Source organism: Theobroma cacao, chromosome 9 (genome assembly GCF_053813885.1).
Source record: "Theobroma cacao isolate CCN51 chromosome 9, ASM5381388v1, whole genome shotgun sequence".
Lineage (NCBI taxonomy): Eukaryota > Viridiplantae > Streptophyta > Magnoliopsida > Malvales > Malvaceae > Theobroma > Theobroma cacao.
In genome coordinates this window covers 17,097,527-17,116,983 of record NC_142647.1, presented here as the reverse complement: position 1 = coordinate 17,116,983, position 19,457 = coordinate 17,097,527, and the positions used below count along the sequence as shown (strand labels likewise).

The 19,457-nt window shown below is 31.8% G+C and overlaps 2 long non-coding RNA genes across 2 annotated transcripts; both read left to right on the top strand.

Moving 5' to 3' along the window:
- The first annotated feature begins 1,642 nt into the window (after window positions 1-1,642).
- Window positions 1,643-3,671, top strand: LOC148760796 (uncharacterized). The gene is made up of 3 exons (XR_016028608.1): window positions 1,643-1,881; window positions 2,533-2,612; window positions 3,477-3,671. It is a non-coding gene; the product is annotated as an uncharacterized LOC148760796 (long non-coding RNA).
- Window positions 3,672-8,447: 4,776 nt separating this feature from the next.
- LOC148760795 (uncharacterized) lies at window positions 8,448-10,320 on the top strand. Its single transcript, XR_016028582.1, has 3 exons — window positions 8,448-8,570; window positions 9,219-9,302; window positions 10,170-10,320. It is a non-coding gene; the product is annotated as an uncharacterized LOC148760795 (long non-coding RNA).
- Window positions 10,321-19,457: the final 9,137 nt, after the last annotated feature.

Sequence of the window (19,457 nt, the reverse complement as noted above, 5' to 3'; positions counted from 1 at the left end):
ATTTGTGTGTTGAAGTTGGAATCGAAAAATAATTGTGTTATTTGATCTAAGATTATGGTGAATTTGAACAAAGTCATAAAAAGAGTCCAAACTCGACTCAAAATCGAATAAAAAAATTGTAAATATGTGAATGATTATGATGATGAGTAAGGCCGGGGCTAAGGTAAGGCAAGCAAAGCCCTTGCTTTAGGCCTCAAATTTTAATAGGCCACTTTTTTTTTTTTTTTTTGTGAAATGCTATACCTTTATACCTTAAGCAAGTCAATATACCAAAGGCCAGGTGAACAAAAACCATCCCCATCATGGGCATTTACCGCCTCAATCTCAAGGTCTCATAATTTTATAATAATATAATTAATTTATATTAAAAAGATATAAAAAATAAGATAATTAATAAAATACTTACCTATCATCCCATGTCCAATAAATATTTATTTTTTTCTCACTTCTTTCATTCCTTTTTATTCTCAACTATTTATGTTATTTTTTATTAAAAATATATAAAAGTTAAATAATTAATAAAATGACATATTCTCTCAATTCCTTAATTATATGCTTAATAAATTTTAATTTTTTATCACTTTCTAATTTCCATAATGATATTAATTATCAATTATTTCTTTTATTCCAAATTAATTAACAATAATATGTATTTAATGATCTCTAATTATTTCAATAAAAAAGGCCTCATTTTCTTAATTTCAAAAAAAAAAGTCTCAATTAAATATTTAGTTTCAAGCCCTTGAAGTTATTGAGCGGCCCCTAATGATTAGAAAAATGTACAGTATGAGATAAACTACTTAGTAGAAGATAGGAAAAATTGTTGACAATCTTCAATGAACAATTTTGGCTATAGTAAAAGTTATGTCACTAGTACTAGGGTTCCGTTCAATAGTAAGGAAATTATTTTATAGAAAAAAGTTTCATGTGTCTTGATTGTTTGGAAGGCAAAAAATATCTTTTCCCTATAAAATATTTTTCAGATTAACGAAAAAACACCCATGGATACATAAAATGTCTTACATCCCTCACTGGCCTAAGACATTTTCCACATCCAGAAAACACTCAGCACTCCTTCACCTACTCACCTTTGTCGTCCTTCGCGCAGGTTCCTCCATTGGCACAGTTTGAGTGTCAAACCCTGCTTTGTAAAATAATTATAATGTCATTCACATGCTCGATAGAATGTTTGTATATTTAGGAAGTTCAAAAAATCGTTAAAAGACGATATTGCCCCTAATGGTATCATTAAGTCGATTAAGCCTCGAACTAGTTCAAATAGGAATTTTAAGGTGAAATTAAGAGTTTCACAGTTCAGGGATGACTCAAAATGGTAATTAGGAGTTCGAGAATCAATTCGGAGTCAAACCGAAATTTTCACTATCTAGGGGTAAAATTGTAATTTTTCGACTTACGGACAAAATTTGAGATTTTGAGAGAATTTAGATCACATTTGACAAATTGGAGAATGGTATGAGTATAAGGGATGAAAAATATGTCTATGGGCAATTTTTCAGTTTTTGGGGAAAAATGTAATTTTTTATTTTTACGGGGGCAAAAGTGTAAATTTCAAAAATTACTTCACCAAGACTTTGGATAAGTTTGAGAATTTTATCTAAGTTATGGATATTTTAAGGAATAATGTGTGGTGGAGATTTAAAGCTTAAAAGATAAGAATTTAAAAAATGGACCAATAATGTAGTGACATGTGGCAAGTTTAGATTATTATATTATTTAACTATAAAAATCAGCCCACACCACCATTTTCTCTTCATTATGGCCGGCCATAGCAAGAAAACAAAGGGGAAAAGAAAAACAAAAACCTAGGGGGAGAAATTCAAGGAAAATTTGGTGAAAATTCAAGGAAACAAGTGACAAAAGGTAAAATTTCTTGATTTTGACTTGTGCTTTACCTTTCCCATGCATTTCCCATCATTTTCAATGGTTGAATCATGTGATTTGAGGATGAATACAATTCTGGAAAAATGGGTTAGGAGAGAGAAACTTGTTAGATTAATTTGATTTTAAGTTATGTTAGTGTTTTAAGTTAGTTTAGCATATTTAGGAACAAAACAACAAGAAAAGAATTTATTTTCCTCCATTACCATTATTGGCCGAATTTTCTAGGGGAATATTGGCTGATGATCTTGATGTTTATTTGAGGAATTATGATGAATAATGATGAATTATGAGTTTAGAAAAATAATGGGAATTTTCGGAGTAAAAATACGAATTTTTACCCATTAGGGGTATTTTCGTAATTTGCTATCGGGACTGATAATTTGCACCACACTGAGGGACATTAAGTCAATTTGGGTGCAATTGAGGTATAGAAACTGAAAAAAATTAATTTGAGATTAAATTGGACGCGTTAGTAATTTAATCGGGTAATAGGTCGAATTAGGTTAGCACCGCATTTAAGTGGTAGTCGGATAAGTTGCATGTCATATCATGCATATATACCAAGCCTGAATTGATTTTATAATGGTCAAGCATTGATGTGGTGAATTATGTATTGTACATTGTGGATAGGTGGTGAGCAAATTACACTGGTAAAAGTACAGAAATTGTGCTTGAAGACTGAGATTAGGAATACATCGACTCCTAAAACAGTGAGTGGACAATTTATCGTCTTAAATATCTAGAGTAATTATACTTGTTTGATGCTTTTATTGAATGGTGAGTTTATATTATAAAATATTATGTTTTCCAATTAAAATGTTTTTTTTTTAAATGAGATTTATACTGGTTTTGAAAACTAATATTGTTTTGGGAAAATTGAGCATATGGAGACTGTGTTGAAATTTATGATTTTATATGTTATTGAAATTGTGGCTTATGATACTATGGTAGCATGATGGCTAAAATTTTGAGGTTGGCATGAAATACATGAACAGTTTTGGATTGGTCTTGGTAGATTGGATTACATTTTATTCGCCATAGTATGCTACTGAAATTTTTATGGGTCTGGTGGTATATTAAACGGTCACTGCAGTGGTGGGGGTTTCCGTGGACTGCCTATGAGAGGGGCACGGTACCTCAATTATATATTTACCTCCGGGGGGAGATGTTGGGTGAAGTATCTCCTGAGGTATGATTTGAGTGCACCTCACGTTCGGACCACCACGTGAGAGTGAGACTCAGCCAACGCCAAGGAACGGCTGTGTGTTAGATGTAAAAACATGTTTATGGGTTTGGGTCATTGAACAGCCTTGGCGGTCTCAGTGGGATACCTTGACGAAGGTACCCGCGAGAATGATATTGGCAGGGGCCAAGTTTAAGAAATTCATAAGTCGGGGAAATTTTGATGAAAAGAAATTATTTGGTATAGATTGAAACGAATTTCGTGTTATGAACATTATTGAGATATAACGTTTTTATATTGTCTCCATCTACTCGGCTTTAGATGCTTTTGATGGTAATTGTTTACTCACTGGGATTATTTAATCTCACCCCTCTTCCTATCCATTTTTCAGGCTCAGGACAGTTGTTGATAGTTGATTAAGACGAGAATTAATCTTGGAGTTGCATCATAGGAAGTAAGGGTTCGTAGCTCTACACCTTCTTGGTTAGTTGGGGGCCCACGTGTCACTGTAAATGAAATTTTATACTTTAATTATCTTTATTACTATATGAATAAATTTATTTTACTCTGACGCTACAAAAGTTATTTTAGGAAGACTTTGAAAATATTGTGTTTTAAGAAAATAGAATATTTTATTTAATGTTTTTATTATATTCAAATAGCTATAATTTTACTTTAAATGAATGTTTTAGACTTCAAAATTTAATTTAAATTATGAAATACTTGTTTCCACTTACATATTACATTTTTTACGGATTTCAAAATTTTTAAAAAAAATGACGAAAATGCCCCGGTGAGCTAGAAGATAATATTTTTATTGTTTTGAGTTGGAAACAACTTATGATTTCTTGAAATGCGAGATTTAATAACTGTCGCTCACCGGGGAGATGCGGAAGTTGATGCTAAGCCTTGCGGGGTTTCGATCGGCATTCGGGGTAATGAGTGCTTATCGAGACGTCGCGGCGGTTGTCACGGGCCCGATGGGAGTTCCGAGTCGTGACATTGAGCCTCCTCTCTCAATGTTGTCTACTTCCTCTTGCAACGAACTCTCTTCTCTCTTTATCTACTCTCTTCTTCCTTGTATCTATGTGATTGATTCCATTATTACAATTTTGTGTTTTTATGTTAAGATTGTTGGTGCAAATGGGATTTCGTTAGAATTCAAATGAAATTAGAAAAATTGATTTCAAGGTATATCTTCAATAAACATTATCTTTAAGACTAATTTCACCTTACCATTCGGTATGCAAAAGGGAATTATGCGAATAGCATAAGCGATACGATTAACCCAATGTCTAACTTCATCTTACATTTTATAAGAGTGGACATTAGACACATCCGAGGGTTGCAAAGTTGCTTGACTAGTCTACTTTCTGCAACAAGTAGATTATAAGGATTCGGACTCCTTTAGTAGATGCTGCGAACTTAAAGTGTTTATGTTTATTTTCTACATTTTATTCAGAACATAACACTTTTCTTGCTCTTAATTATATGCTCTTGTCTTGTTTGTCTTTGATGTGTCAAAATAATTGGTAGCAAGTCCTTTATGTAGATTTCCACAACCCTTTCATCAATACTACTTTATTTCTCAAAGATACCTCTGCATGTTGCTAACACAACCTTTAAATAAAAGTATTATTCTAATAAATACCTTATGAAAGGACTATAATATTAAAAATAACTTTTCATATCTAAACTTTTGAGTAATGATGTTTTTCAATTGTCTCATAACATTTGGATTTAGTGCATGTTTGGCTTAGCCTTTTTTCAGCTTATCTACCTCTTAAAAGTAAAAGTCAAGTCAAATATGATTTTTTGAGAAGCTCTTAAAAAAATAGCTTTTTTTTTTTAAATAAAATTTAAAAAAAAAAGCTCCAAGGAGGAGCTTTTTTTCTCTTTTTTTAAAAATATAAGTGAATTTTTATTTTTGTTTCAAAAATATCTTCATTTGTTAAAGATAATTACAATATTACCCTTGTAAAAAAAATATCTTCTATGATAATTTTAACAAAAATTATAACTTATAAAAAAGAACTTATAAAAAAAATTTACTAAACAACTTTAGCTTAATTTTAAAAGCTATTATTTTTCATAAGAGCTTCATAATAGCTTTTAAGTTAGAAAAAAACCAAGCCAAACGAGCTCTTAAAAATGTTTTTCTCATAACTTTTCACATGAAAAACCACTTACAATCCAATAGTGACATTATGTCATACTATGTGACATAACCTTTCAGTTGATATGATTTTCAAATATATGGTCACAAGTTTTCATATGAAAAAATATAACTTTTTATTTACAATTTTTCATATGAAGAGACATAAGTTTTTATTGTGAAACTATACTAATACTCCCCTACCATTTTCTAATTTTTCAAATACCAACAACTTTGGGAATCTTGGGCATAAATAAAAATATCTCGCAAATTTGAACCTTTACTTAGTGAGTGAGGTCAGTTCTAGTTCTAATTGAGTGATTGACTAAACATTGAACCATCGATTCTTCATTAAATAGTTGAGCCATCAAACACACACAAGCTCCCTACTCACATTATGTCTAATTTTGCCAACACACTTATGGTCTTGTGTTTTGCATCCATTCATGAGTGCTATCAGGGTCAAGCCCATAATTTCTAAAAACAACCAAACTTCCACTCACATAGGTAACTCATATCAAATGTACCCTGTAACTATGGTGCTTCAACATATTCATGTTATAGATCTATTAAGAACTTTCATTCAACCTTACTTTTACGCATTACGGAAATCAAGCAATTACACCTTGGGATGGAATAAATAAATTAGTGCTTGCAATCATATGCATGTGGTGAAATGTGTAGTAATCAAGACTTGTAAGTCAGTCGCAAGTGTCGAGGTAAGCTTCAACCATTGGTGATTTAGTTGATAAGTTTGACACCCATCCCTTATTAAGTCTTTAATACCAAATCCTTTTTAAGTTATTTGGTCAACAAATTCGTCAATTTTTCACTAGACATCACATAACTTATAGTGATTATACCATCACTAATACATTGTCTTACAATGTAGTGTTGAAGTCCAATGTATCTATTCTTTCCATTATACATTTGACTATATGCTTGCGACACCGTAGCTTGATTGTCACAATGTATCAAGATTAGTGATATTGGTTTAGGCTACAATAAAATTTCATTGAGTAAATCTCTTAATCATTCCGCTTCTTAAATAGTTGATGTTAAGGCTATAAATTTATTTGCCATGGTGGAATCCACTTGACATGATTGGTTTTTAGAACTCCAAGAAATAACACCCCACCAATTGTAAAAATTCAACTTATAGTCAAGGTATAATTTGTTCTATTTGAATTCCAACTAGCATCTGCAAACCCTTTTGAATCGAAGGAAAACTTGAGTAGCAAATACCATAATTCATTGTGCTCTTTAAGTACCTTAAAACTCTATGAATAGAATACCAATGCTCTTCACTTTGATTACTTGTAAACAGACTTAGCATCCCAATCGCAAAAACAATGTCCAGCCTTGTACACACCATATTATACATTAGATATCAAAATTACCTTTGCATATTCTACTTGTGCTATTGGCTTGTCTTCATTGGGTACTAGCCTTATATTAGAATCATAAGGAGTAGACAGTGGCATACAATTTGACTTATCATTCTTCATTACAATCTTTTAAATGTAATAAGATTAAGACCGTGTTATGCCATTATTGTCCTTCATTATTTTTATACCAAGAATAACATCCATCACACCCATATCTTTAATGTTAAAATTCTTTGACAAGAACCTTTTATGTCTTCCACTTGTTTCAAATTGATACCAAATATTAACATGTCATTCACTTATAGACAAATGATGAAACTTTTATCACTATGGAACTTACTATAGACACATTCATCAAATTGATTGATTTTGTAGCCATTAGCTAGCATAACCTCATCAAGCTTTTGATGCCATTGTTTAGGTGCTGGTTTTAATCCATACAAAGGCTTTGCAAGCTTACATACTTTCCTTTCTTGACCAGTAACCACAAGCCCTTTGGGTTGTTCCATATACACCTATTCATCTAACTCACCATTTAGCAATACTAATTTTACTTCCATTTAATGAATTACCATATTATGGATTGATAAAAGCGTTATAAGCAATCGAAGGTGACGTTTGGTAAAACGGAAGTATAAGCACATTCCCTGTAATGTACCCAATTAAATTATATTGTAGTTGAAATACCCCATACTTTGATATGGTGATAAATAAAATTGATCGAATGCAAATTGAGGTCAATTAAAATGTTTAGAAGTGATAAAAGACGAAAGGAGTAGTTTAGGATAAAATGTTTCGCAAGTGAGAAAATAATAATAAAATAATAATAATTTTATCGGGGGAGAATTTGTGAGATAAAAGGCGATTTGGAAGTCAAGTGAGGCATAATAAGGTATTTTTGGTACCAAGGAGACAAGATAAAATTTTTAGAATAAAATAATATTTTATTAATAAAATAATATTAAAATATTAATATTTAGCCGGATGTCGAAGTCAATCAAGAAGGAGGATCATATGGTTGATCCAAGTGGGGGAGAAGATGACAAGCCCGACTCTACAAAAATATTTGTGATGACATACATGTGGTGGATAGCATGTTTACATGCTAAGAGAGTCTTGAAAAATTTACAAAAGTCGGTATTGTACCTAGAGGTACAATAAAGTTGATTTAAGCCTCGAACTAGATCAAATAGAGAATTTACAATGAAATTAAGAATTTTAAAGTCTCAGAATGGGTTAATATGGTGATTCGGAGTTCGATGATCAATTTGGAGTCAAATTGGAATTTTCGCTATCCAGGGGCAAAATGGTCATTTGCCACCTGGGGACAAAATGGAAATTTTTAGAAAAGATTTTTGGCCTCATTTGACTTATTGGAGTAAGATTTGAGGTTTAGAAGTGAAAAATTTTAATTTCGATATAATTTGGAGTAAAAGGGTAAAATGGTAATTTTACCATTCGAAATCGAAAATTTAATTTTTTGAAAGGATTTTGATCAAATTTAATTATTTGGAGTGTGAAATGAGTATGAGGAGTGAAAATTATGCATTATGGAAAATTTTCAATTTTTGGGGTAAAAATGTAATTTTTGAAAAGTTCAGGGGCAAAAGTGTAATTTTGAAAAATTTGCTCCACCAAAACTTTGGAAAAATCTGGAAATATCACTTAAGACTTGGATAAGTCAAAGGGAATGCATGGTGAAAGAAAATAGGACAAGTGGATGGCTAGAAAAAAGAAATGAATTAATAAAATATTTAAAATATGAATAAAATAATATTATTTCATTAAACAATAAAAATGCATAAAAAAAAATCAGCCCACCCATTCTTCTTCTTCAACATTCGGCCAAGCAAGAAACAAGAGAGAGAAAGGAGAAAACAAAACCCTAGAGAGAGAAAATCAAAGAAAAAGTGTGAATTTTCAAGGAAATTAAGTGAAAAAGGTGAGATTTTTTCTATTAAGCTTGAGTTTTCTTATTCCCAAGCATTTCTCTTTATTTTCCATGATTAAATTACATGTTTTCATGATGAATTCAATTCTGAAAAAATGGGTTAGGAGAGAGAAAGTTGTTGGATTTATTTGATTTTAATTTATGTTAGTGTTTTTAGTTAGTTTAGCATATTTAGAAACAAAACAACAAGAAAAGAATTTATTTTCTCCCCCAACCATTAATGGCTGAATTTACCATGTAGTGAGTGAGGATGAGTTTGATTTTATTCTAGGAGAATTGGTTAAGGAATAATGAATTATGAGCCTAGAAAAATAATGAGAATTTTCGGAGCAAAAATACGAATTTTTACCCACTAGGGGTATTTTCGTAATTTGCTGTTGGGACTGATACTTTGCATCACACTGAGGGACATTAAGTTAATTTGGGTGCAATTGAGGTATAGAAACTGAAAAGAATTAAATTGGAGTTTAAACGAACCCGTTAGGAATTTAATCGGGTGATAAGACGAATTAGGCTAATACCGGATTTAGATAGTTATCAGTGCATTTTTGCATTCCATATCATGCATTGGTAGTCCAAATTAGTTTAATTTGATTTAGTACCAACTTAGTGAAATTCTCGATTTTGTACTGTGTCAAGGTGGTGAGTCCTCCAATAAAGGCAAGGAAATTGCATCCGAGGACCAATAGACAGAGTGCTTCGAAAGTCTGCATTCTAGACATTGTGAGTAAACTTATTATCGTCTTAATTATCTAGAGTAGGTTTATACAATTGTGTGATTTTATGGAAAATGGGTTTAAATGGTAAATTGCTATGTTTTAGGAGAAATTGTGATTTTATAAAATGATTTTATAAATTTTCTGAAAAATCGAATACTGGTTTTGAAAATAGAGTAATTGGAGACTGCCTGCTTGTGTTGTAAATTATGGTTTTAAATTGAATGGCTTATGATAATAAATGAGCATGAATGGCTAAACTGATTTTGGTGTTATAATTATTTATACTGTGTATTCAGCATCGAGAGGCTAGGTTGCAATAAATTGCCATGTCATGCTAGAATGAATTTTATTGATTGGTGGATTATATATTAATTATTTACTGCAGAGGGGGTTCCGTGGACCTGCCTATTAGAGGGGCACGGTAAACTCCATTATATTATTACCTCGAACGGAGAGGCGCGTAGGGTATCTCCTGGGGTAAAGCTTAGGGTTCACTTCACGCCAAACCACCACGTGAAGGGGAACTCAGCCAACGCCAAGGAACGGCTGTATTTTCTCAAACTAAAAATATATTTTAAGTGTATACGAAATTTTAACAGCCTTGGCGGACTCGGTTGGATGCCCTGCGCAAGGTATCACTGAGTATGAGTTCTGGCACGAGCCAAAGTTTTAAGAAATTCATAAGCCAAGTTGATTACTCGATTTTTATGGATTGATTTTATTTGGTTGAAATGAGTTGAATGGTAATGAAATTACAGTATGATTATTTATTTTAATTGTCTCCATTTACTCGACTTTAGATAGTTTAGATGGTATCTGTTTACTCACTGGGATTTTATAATCTCACCACCCTCATTTCCTCACATTTCAGGCTCAGGGAATTTCGTAGTTAGCTGACTTGAACAAGGACATTCATTTGGACTCGAATCGGTAAAAGCTGTAGGTTTCCAGCTTCCGATGCATTTTGGATAGATATGGGCCCACGTGTCACTGTAAAAGAAATTTTATGCTTTGGTTATTTGCTTTATAGTATATATGAATATAATTATCTTTTACGCTATAAGAATTATGTACCGATAGTTTTATGAAAATTATTTTAACAAGAAAATAGTTTATTTTATTGAATATTTTTATCATATTCAAATGGTCAAATTTTCACTTCAAATGAACGTTTTAGATACTTAATTTTTTTTTATCATTAAATATATATTTTCGGCTTACCTACTACATTTTTAGCAAGTTTCGAGGTTTTCGATAAAAATGACGAAAATGCCCCTGTGAGCAAAAAAAAAAAAACAATATGTTATGTTATGATTTGGAAATGATTTGTAATCCTTCGTATTTTGATTATTTGATAACTATTGCTCACCGGGGAAGTGCGAAAGTTGATACGAGAGCCTTGCGAGGTTTCGATCGACATTCGGGGTGAAGAATGTTTGTCGAGGCTTCGCGGCGGTTGTTACGGGCTCGATGGGGAGTTCCGGGTCGTGACAGTAGTGTTTGCTTTGTAACAAACCATTGTAATGTAAGATTGTAATGCAATCGCATTACAGCCAATAGATGTAATGTGATTGTAGTTCAAAACCAATGCAACATATGATTGCATTGCACTCTACAATGTTATTAAACGTTATATGAAATTGTTGCCACTTCAACTCTTAAAAGAATGACTCACAATTCTTGAAACTCTACTCATCGCCACTTCCGCTTGCTTTACTCCCTGTTGTTGCTGCTTCTTCTAAATAAAGTCTTTATTTCTTCTTATTCTAGTTGAGAAGTTCAAAATTATCGGTTGAAATCCCTCATTCTTCTCTTCCTTTTTCTTTTTTATTTTCTTCCTTGTATTCTCCAAATTGGGTTTTTTTTTTTCAATTTGGGTTTTCTTCATATTTATCATTTTTGTTCTACCAGTGTAACACTTTGGCCCCTGATCGACAAAAGGCATTTCTGAGGTTATTTTTTTTGGTAAGAGGTGCTTATAATTTTTTCTAAGTTGTTTTGAAATTCTAGGTTCTTGTTTGCTGCTCTTGCTCTATTTTCTAGCTCTGCTCTATTGACATAGGGAATTCTGGATATTTTGCTTTTATTTTGCTATGCTTTGTTGTCTTATTGATGGTACTTTGGCTTAACTTTATCACAAAGGAGAATAGCTTAATGCAAAAAATGGGTTTTTTTAAATGGTGGAAAATGGATTTGTATTTTTTTCTTTTGTTTTTTTTTGGGAGCTGAAACAGAGTAACTTAATGTAGAATAGCTTAACTTTTAAACACCCATAATTATGTTAATAAAGGAACATAAATGTTGTCTAATAATTATAATCTATACTTGAAGCTTCATTTGTGGGTCATGAAGTAGGATAGATTATTTTCTTATCGTATCTTTTGTAATTTTTTGTGATGGCTTAAAGATGCAATTTAATCAAAGATTTCAAGCCAGGCTATTAAGTTTAAATTCTAATATTTCCTTGAGCTTTCATTTCTCCCTCCAAACATTAATTCGGTTAGTTATCTTTAGAGAGGATTAAAAGTGATGATGGAAATGGAGGGGAGAAAGGGATAGTAGGGAAAAAAAGTTTGTTGTAGGTTTTATTACCTATTAAATTTGTTGGTTTAACACAACAAAGATATAAAAGGTTTAGGTTCGAGCTATTAACCAAAGATACGATCATGAATATTGAGGAACTATCGTAGTGGAAAAGTATTGTTTCACTTTAGAATAGGATATTTGTGGAGTAAAAAGCTAACTTTGTACTTACAATATGTTGTTTCTATGTCATGGTTTTAACTTCTTCTTTTTGTTTTATATTGTTAGTTCACAGAATAGAAGGGTTTTTTCAAGAACAAACTACAATGATCGTGTCTACTATTGTGTTAGCCATTGAGTTGTTTAACATGATACTTTTAACTAATACTTTGGTTCAAGGATGTTATCATATTTTAATGTATACTAGAAAGCATAAAGGACCCAAAACTAATACTTATGAGAGACATCTTATCAGGTAATTTAATTTTAAGAGAATGGTGTTTGATTCTCATTTGACATGCAAAGTATTAGAATGGATTGGGCTATGTTAGCTTTACAATCAATTCTTGTTTTGAAATGACAAAATCAAATGACCAAAATATGAGTGGTTAAGTGTATGATAACTTCACCAAACCCTTTTAAGCATTTATATGAAATATTGCCTAAGTGTTTGAAACTCAAAATGCCTTAAAAAATGCTTCATAGCACTAAGGTATTGAGACTTCTTAGGTAAGTATCAAGATCTCAAACTTAAAATGCCTTAAAACAACCTAAGGAAATAGAAGTATCGAGACATCATGTGAAGGTATCGAGACATCTCCTCCAAAGTCTCAAATTCCAAAAGACAAGTGCCAAAGTATCGAGACTTGCTGTTAATCTATTAAGATCTCATCTTCAAAACTTCAATTTCCAGAAGTTAAGTGCCAAAGTATCGAAGCTTGTTGTCAATATATCGAGACCTCATCTTCAAAACTTTAATTTCAGAAAGCAAGTGCCAAAATATTGAGACTTGTTGTCAGTGTATTAAGACCTCATATTTAAACCTTCAAATTCCAAAAAGCAATTGCCTAAGTATCGAGACTTGCTTGCCAAGTATCGAGACATCATTTCCAAACATGAATTTCTAGAGAGCAAGCTGCAAAGTATTGAGACCAAGCCGCATTGTATCAAGACATGCTTTAATTTGAGAAATGCCAAGAACGAACAAGTATTGAGACATGAAAAAAAGGTATCCAAAACTAAGTGAAATTAAGCATTTAAAGTATTGAGACTTGTATAGAAGGTATCAATACCTTAGCTTAAACAAACCAAAAAAGACATGAATAATGGTTACATTTTCAAGGACCTTTCCCCTAAGCGACTATTTTCGGACACCAACATATAAATAGAGGTCTGAGGCAAGACTTTCAAGAGAGAGAACACCCATAGAAGAATTTTCAAGTAAGAGTGAAAGATTAAATAGAAAATTTCTTAAGAATTTTCAAGTGTTAATCATTTTTGCTTACTTAAGCCTTAAGTTCTTATACTTCTTTACTAAGCTTACATTTTCTCATTGTAATTACTACTTCATTCAGCCTTTTTAAAGGCATTTAAGCTTTCATTCTATCTTCCTTGTAATCCATTGTAAAGGTTATACCTTAACCTAAAAAGGTAGTGTATTTAGGAATAGTTATACCTTAACCAAACTAAAAAGTTTGATCCTTTAAAAAATTGTTATAAAGGTTAAGTTTGAGTCTTGAAAAGACTTAGTTGTAAAGGTTATACTTGAACTTTGAAAAAGTAATTTTATAGTGGATTTCAAACTCCTTGGATACAGGCATTGAGGTCGAACCTATATAAATCTTTGTGTGTCTTTTACTTGTTTGTTAAAATTGCTCTTCATTCACATTGATTTCTTAAATCTATTTTTGAACCACTTAAAAAAGAATTTTTGAGATATTTCTTCATTGACTTTAAAGGGCTTTTCATCCTTACTTTACTCAAAAATAATCTTATTTCTTAAAAGTTTTCAAAAGATTTTAAATTGCTTAATTCACCCTCTCTTGAGGTTTATCTTTTGAACTAACATTCTAATAATTGGTATCAGAGCTTTGATGTCAATTTATAGGTTTAAACACCTTGAGTAAGTTTCCATTTGAAGCTCAAAAGCATGACAAAGCAACCTACAGTCATTCCTCTTAAAAAAAGACAATTTATGGTAACACCCTCTTTATTTAATGGTGATAATTATCTTTATTGGAAAAGGAGGATGAAAATGTTTATCCAAGCCCATGATATAGATGTATGGAATATCATTTTAGAAGGCCCTCATATCCTTACCAAAACCATAGATGAAAAGATAATTATTAAATTTAGGAAAGAATGGGATGACAAAGATAAAAAGTTTGTACAACTTAATGCCAAAGCTATCAATACCCTCTATTATGCCTTAGGACTAGAAGAATTCAATGGAGTCTCCATGTGTGAAAACGTTAAGGAAGTATGAGAAACCTTAGAGACTGTACATGAAGTTCCAAACCAAGTAAAAAAGTCAAAAATAGGCTGACTCACCTTGGATTATAAGCTATTTAGGATGAAGGATGGAGAGACTATTACCCAAATGTACAACATGTTCACAAATATTATTGTTGGGTTGAAAGAACTTGGGAAACACTTCTAAAATGCATAATTGGTGAAAAAGTTATTATATAGCTTACTTAAGGATTGGAGGCATAAAGTGACAACCATAGAGGAACCTAGGAATTTAAACGCTCTTAAGCTAGATAGGTTGGTAGGATCCTTACTTATGAGATGTCGCTCAAGCATGAGAATAAGAGAAAAGAGGCATCACAAGCAAAAGATAACAAGAAGGGTATTACTTTTAAAACTACCCAAAAGGAAAAAGAAAAAAGTATGGAAGATGAAGATGAAAAGGAAGATGAAAAAGTAGCCTTATTGATTAAGAAGTTCAATAGATTCTTAAGAAACAAACAAGATGGTAAAGGTACAAGACCATTTAGGAGAAATGCACCAAGAGGAGACTCCATAAGAGAGCCACCAAAAAGAGAGTCAAGCAAAGACCACATCATTTGCTATGAATGTAAAAAATTGAGACATATAAAATATGAGTGCCCAAATGCTAAGAAGAGCTATACAAGAAATTAAAAGAAGAAAGCAATGGTAGCCATTTGGAGTGATAAGGATAAGTCTCAAAGTGAAGAAGATGAAGGAATTGCCAACATATGCCTTATGGCTCTTAAGGAGCCCATGGAAAAAAAATTGCTTGAAGTCAAGTGCACATGGAAAAGAAACATGGTACCTTGATAGTGAATGCTGAAGACACAGGACCGATGCTAAGGAGCAATTTGCAAACTTGAAAGAAAAAGGAGAAATTGTGACCTTTGGAGACAAATCACAAGGCAAAATTGAAGAAATTTGTACTATTGCTCCTATGGCCATAGACTTCAATGCAACAACTCCCAACAAAAGGAAATTAATTATGGAGCCTTTTCTATTCAATAGTGAAAACTACATTTATTGGAATAATAAAATGAAGCTATTTGTTTAAGCCAAACAATTATAAAGTTTGTAAGATAATTGAAAATGGTCCCTTCAAGTTAACCAAGGAATTGAGTGAGTGGGATACAAGTGGCTTAGATAGGGAACAACTCAATGTCAAAACCATGCACACTATATTTTCTGCACTTGGAGATATAGAAGACAACAAAGTTTTTAAATGTGAAAGTTCTAAAGAAATATGAGAAAATTAGAAGAATTGTATTGGGAGACAAAAATGAAAAAAGAATTGGAAAAAAAACCTTGTGAAAGTCAATTTTCGACAAGTGACAAGGCAACCAGAGAAAATGAGTCAAGCAAATTCTAATCTTCAAACCAAGAATGTAAGGTAAACTCTTAACTTTGTGAACCATTTTCATATTCATTTGATGAACTGGAAAATGCTTTTAAAAAGCTAGCTTTTGAATTTAAGAAAATTAATTTAAAACACAAAGAAAGATTTCAAAACTTAGTGTTGAAAATGAATTTTTGATGAATGCAAAAATTATTTAGAGAACGACAATAAATGGTTGAAATGGATTTTGAAACCTTTTAAAAGGATCTTGATCTTTTAGGAAAAAAATGAAATATGAAACATGTCTTTGATACTTGCCAAAGGAAAATTGATCAAGTATGTGCAAAAATAAAGTTGCAAGATAAATAAATCCCTCATTCCTTTTAACTAACTATAATTATTGTTCTTTTCATGGTTATATTGCATATCTACTTTATGAAAGTGTCGGCTTCAAAAGAAACTTTGTGTGATGAGACTAACAATAAAGGATCCAAAGAAACTTGGATAGTAAAAATCAAATGAGAATGTCTCTTATAAGTATGAACAATGAGCAACAAACTCTTGAAGATTGAATGTTCTTTAGACACACAATAGAAAATGGACAATTTCTATATTAAAAGTCATTTAGTTGTCAAAATATGAAATTTGATTGTTTGTTCTTATTTTGCTTTGACTGAATTGATTTTGCTTGGTTTCTCAAGTCACTTATCTTTTTAAATTGAGAATTTGATTGCCTATTTTTGTTTGAATAGTAAATGCATAATTATTTATCTATATTTCCTAGAATTTTATTGACTAATCTTGATTATGCAAAATTGATTTGATATGTTACATGCTAAAAATGGCAAAAAGTATGAGTCTATGAGCCTAAAAATTGACTATGTGCTTTGATTAAACACTTATTTTTGAATCTTGAAAATTGATATTCATTAATTCCTTGAAGCTCACCTTGATATATTCATGAGTTGAGTAATTTATTTTTACTATTTCATAATTATTGATATCACTCTTAAATTATGAATTATTGAGGAATAACATGTGTTTTGAACTTAATGAGTGCATACTTTTAAATAGCAACATGTTCACACATTCTTAAGAAATTGAAATCATGTTTGCTTGACAATAATTTGAAAAAATGATTAAAAGTGCTAAATGATGATATTCTCTTGATATGGATTTTCTCTTTGAGTTGCCCTTTTCATATGAATTGAAGAATTCTTCTAAAACTATTACTTGATAATGCTTGCTTGATAATGATGATGGTTAATGACAAATAATACCTTAGACACACATTGGAACTAATGTGCATATAGCTCTTGAAAATATGAGTAATTGATGCATTTATTGAACTTCTATTTGAATGTTCATACTCATCTAGTTTCATAAACACTTGGGTATTAAATAAACATATTGAATACATAATTAAATACTCGTTTATTCTAGCCTCATTAACACATATTTTTGAGTTATTCTCTTATATCTAAAGGCAAACATTAGTTATAGAAGAATATATTCTTGTTCTATTTGATGAATCTAACTCTTCTTCAAGTAAGAAACAAGTTGATAAGAGATAGGCATTCTTCAACAAAAAGTTGAAGAGTTGAAAATTAAAGATGAAGAAGAAGAGCTAAATAAAGAAGAAAAAGTGATTCATGAGCAACAACTTCAACAAATAGAAAAAGAAAAAGAATCCACCTATCTTAGAAAGAGAAGGCATGTTAATTATAACAAAACCATTGGTGATCCTTCTCATGAGGTAAGAACTAGATCAAAAGTTAGAAACTTGTGATTATGTTGCAAATAGGACCTAATAATATTGATGAATTTGCATTAGGAATTTCTATTTGTTGATATGATAGTTTTTGTTAATATTATACTTGTAAATTCTTGCCCATGTGATTGGTTTGATATTGATAAAGATATGTGTAGATTGTTGATTATGCATTACATGTTATATCATACATATACGCATTATGAGAAGTTTTCCAACATTAGAATTACTAAATGAATCTTTATTCAAAATTTCACTTGCATAGGTCCAAAATGGTTTTCAATGAGTTTTTAATTCAAAATTAATCATATTTTTTATTTATATGTGTTTATGGACCCTCACATGATTTTTCAGAGAGAAATACACTATTTTTATTGAGCTGTAGAGATAAGGTATCGAGACTAGCACTCACTATCTTGACACTTTCACCCAGTGTATCAAAACTCTATAAAACAGTGACAAAGTTTTGATACTTTTACACCATATATCGAGACTTGACATGTAGCAACCAAAAGCAACAGAAAGCCCTGATTAAAGTATAGATACTTCTTTTGAAGGTATCAATACCTTAAGGTTGGAAGGCAAAAAATTTAGCTACCTATTCATTTCTTTCTAAAATCTTTTCAGTTTCTATTGACCTACTCTTATCATTTCTTTTAGTTTTATTCTCAAACTCTCTTAAGTTTTCTCCAAATTCTCAAACCTTAAACCAAAATCCCAAAAACTCTTCTTATGGCACCATAAAAAAAAAGAGCCTTCAAGCATCAATAGGTTGAAGGTAAGTCTTCATCAAAACTTACTCATAGATTTGACAAAAACTTCGAGAATTAGTTACAAGAGTAGAGGTAGAATGATTTCTTCCCCACTCTCAAGATGTATCCTAGTAAGCCTATCAACTTTAGGTATTTAGAAAGCTTAGGATTCCTTTATGTAGAGAACCTCACACAACGAGTGTGGATAAACATTTTAGAGATGAATAGAACATAGTATGAAAAGCTTATTAAAGTGTTTTATTCAAATGCCACAACAATTTTTAAGGATAATCCAACCCATGATAATAAGGAACCATATGCACATGAGGATATATTTGTGACATCTGTTATGGGTAAGGAGATGCACATCCACGCTTCGATGATTAGTCACATTTTGCGCATCCCTAATTCAGGAAGGTGTTTATACATTTTGAAGGATGGCATTAGAGTGACTTACACAATGAGTTTTTCATATTTCCTCCACCGACTAAGTTGGGGCAATGTAGTGTAAATAGGCTACGCTTGCATGATAGGATACTGCATTTGATAATATCATGGAACCTTAGGCCTAATGGGTTAAAGTACTTTCATGTAAGAAGAAAGGACCTCTATTTTATGAGTCATATTAAACACAAAGTTCAAATCAATTTAGTTGAGTTCATTTTTAGAGATATGATGCAAGTAATCATCGGGGGAGGCATGGACCTAGTGCATGGGATGGTAATCAGCGACATTATCAACTTTCATGGTGTTAATACTAGAGTCGATCCTCCTATTGCACATAAGGTGCACAACACGATTGACGAGCACACGGTGAACAAGTTTGGGTATTAATCAATTGATGGGCAGTGGTATCTGAAGGGGTTTACACTAGCACAAGGCTAAGGAGAGGTAACAGCTGAGGAGATAGATGTGAGTAATGATAATGATGATGAGGCATCGATTGATGCAATTACCATGGGAGATGCTGCATTGGAGTCTCTAATAAAAGATCTTTTTGCCACTTACACTGTAATGATTCTTAATAGCATTAATGAGCTGAAAGGACGGGTTACTCATATTAAGAAAGATGTCACCACACTTGTTCAGCTTTGCAACATGAAATCTTTCCCTACAGTTGCTCTTCTTACACAATCACCTACACCAGTCGATCCTCCCACCGTGTCGACTACACCAACTGATGTGGACACCATTCCTAACATTCCGATTGACGTTGCTAACCCACGTATTGACCTTATGGACCTTTCCATAGACCTTTCCCTGATTTTGTGTTTGAGGCACATC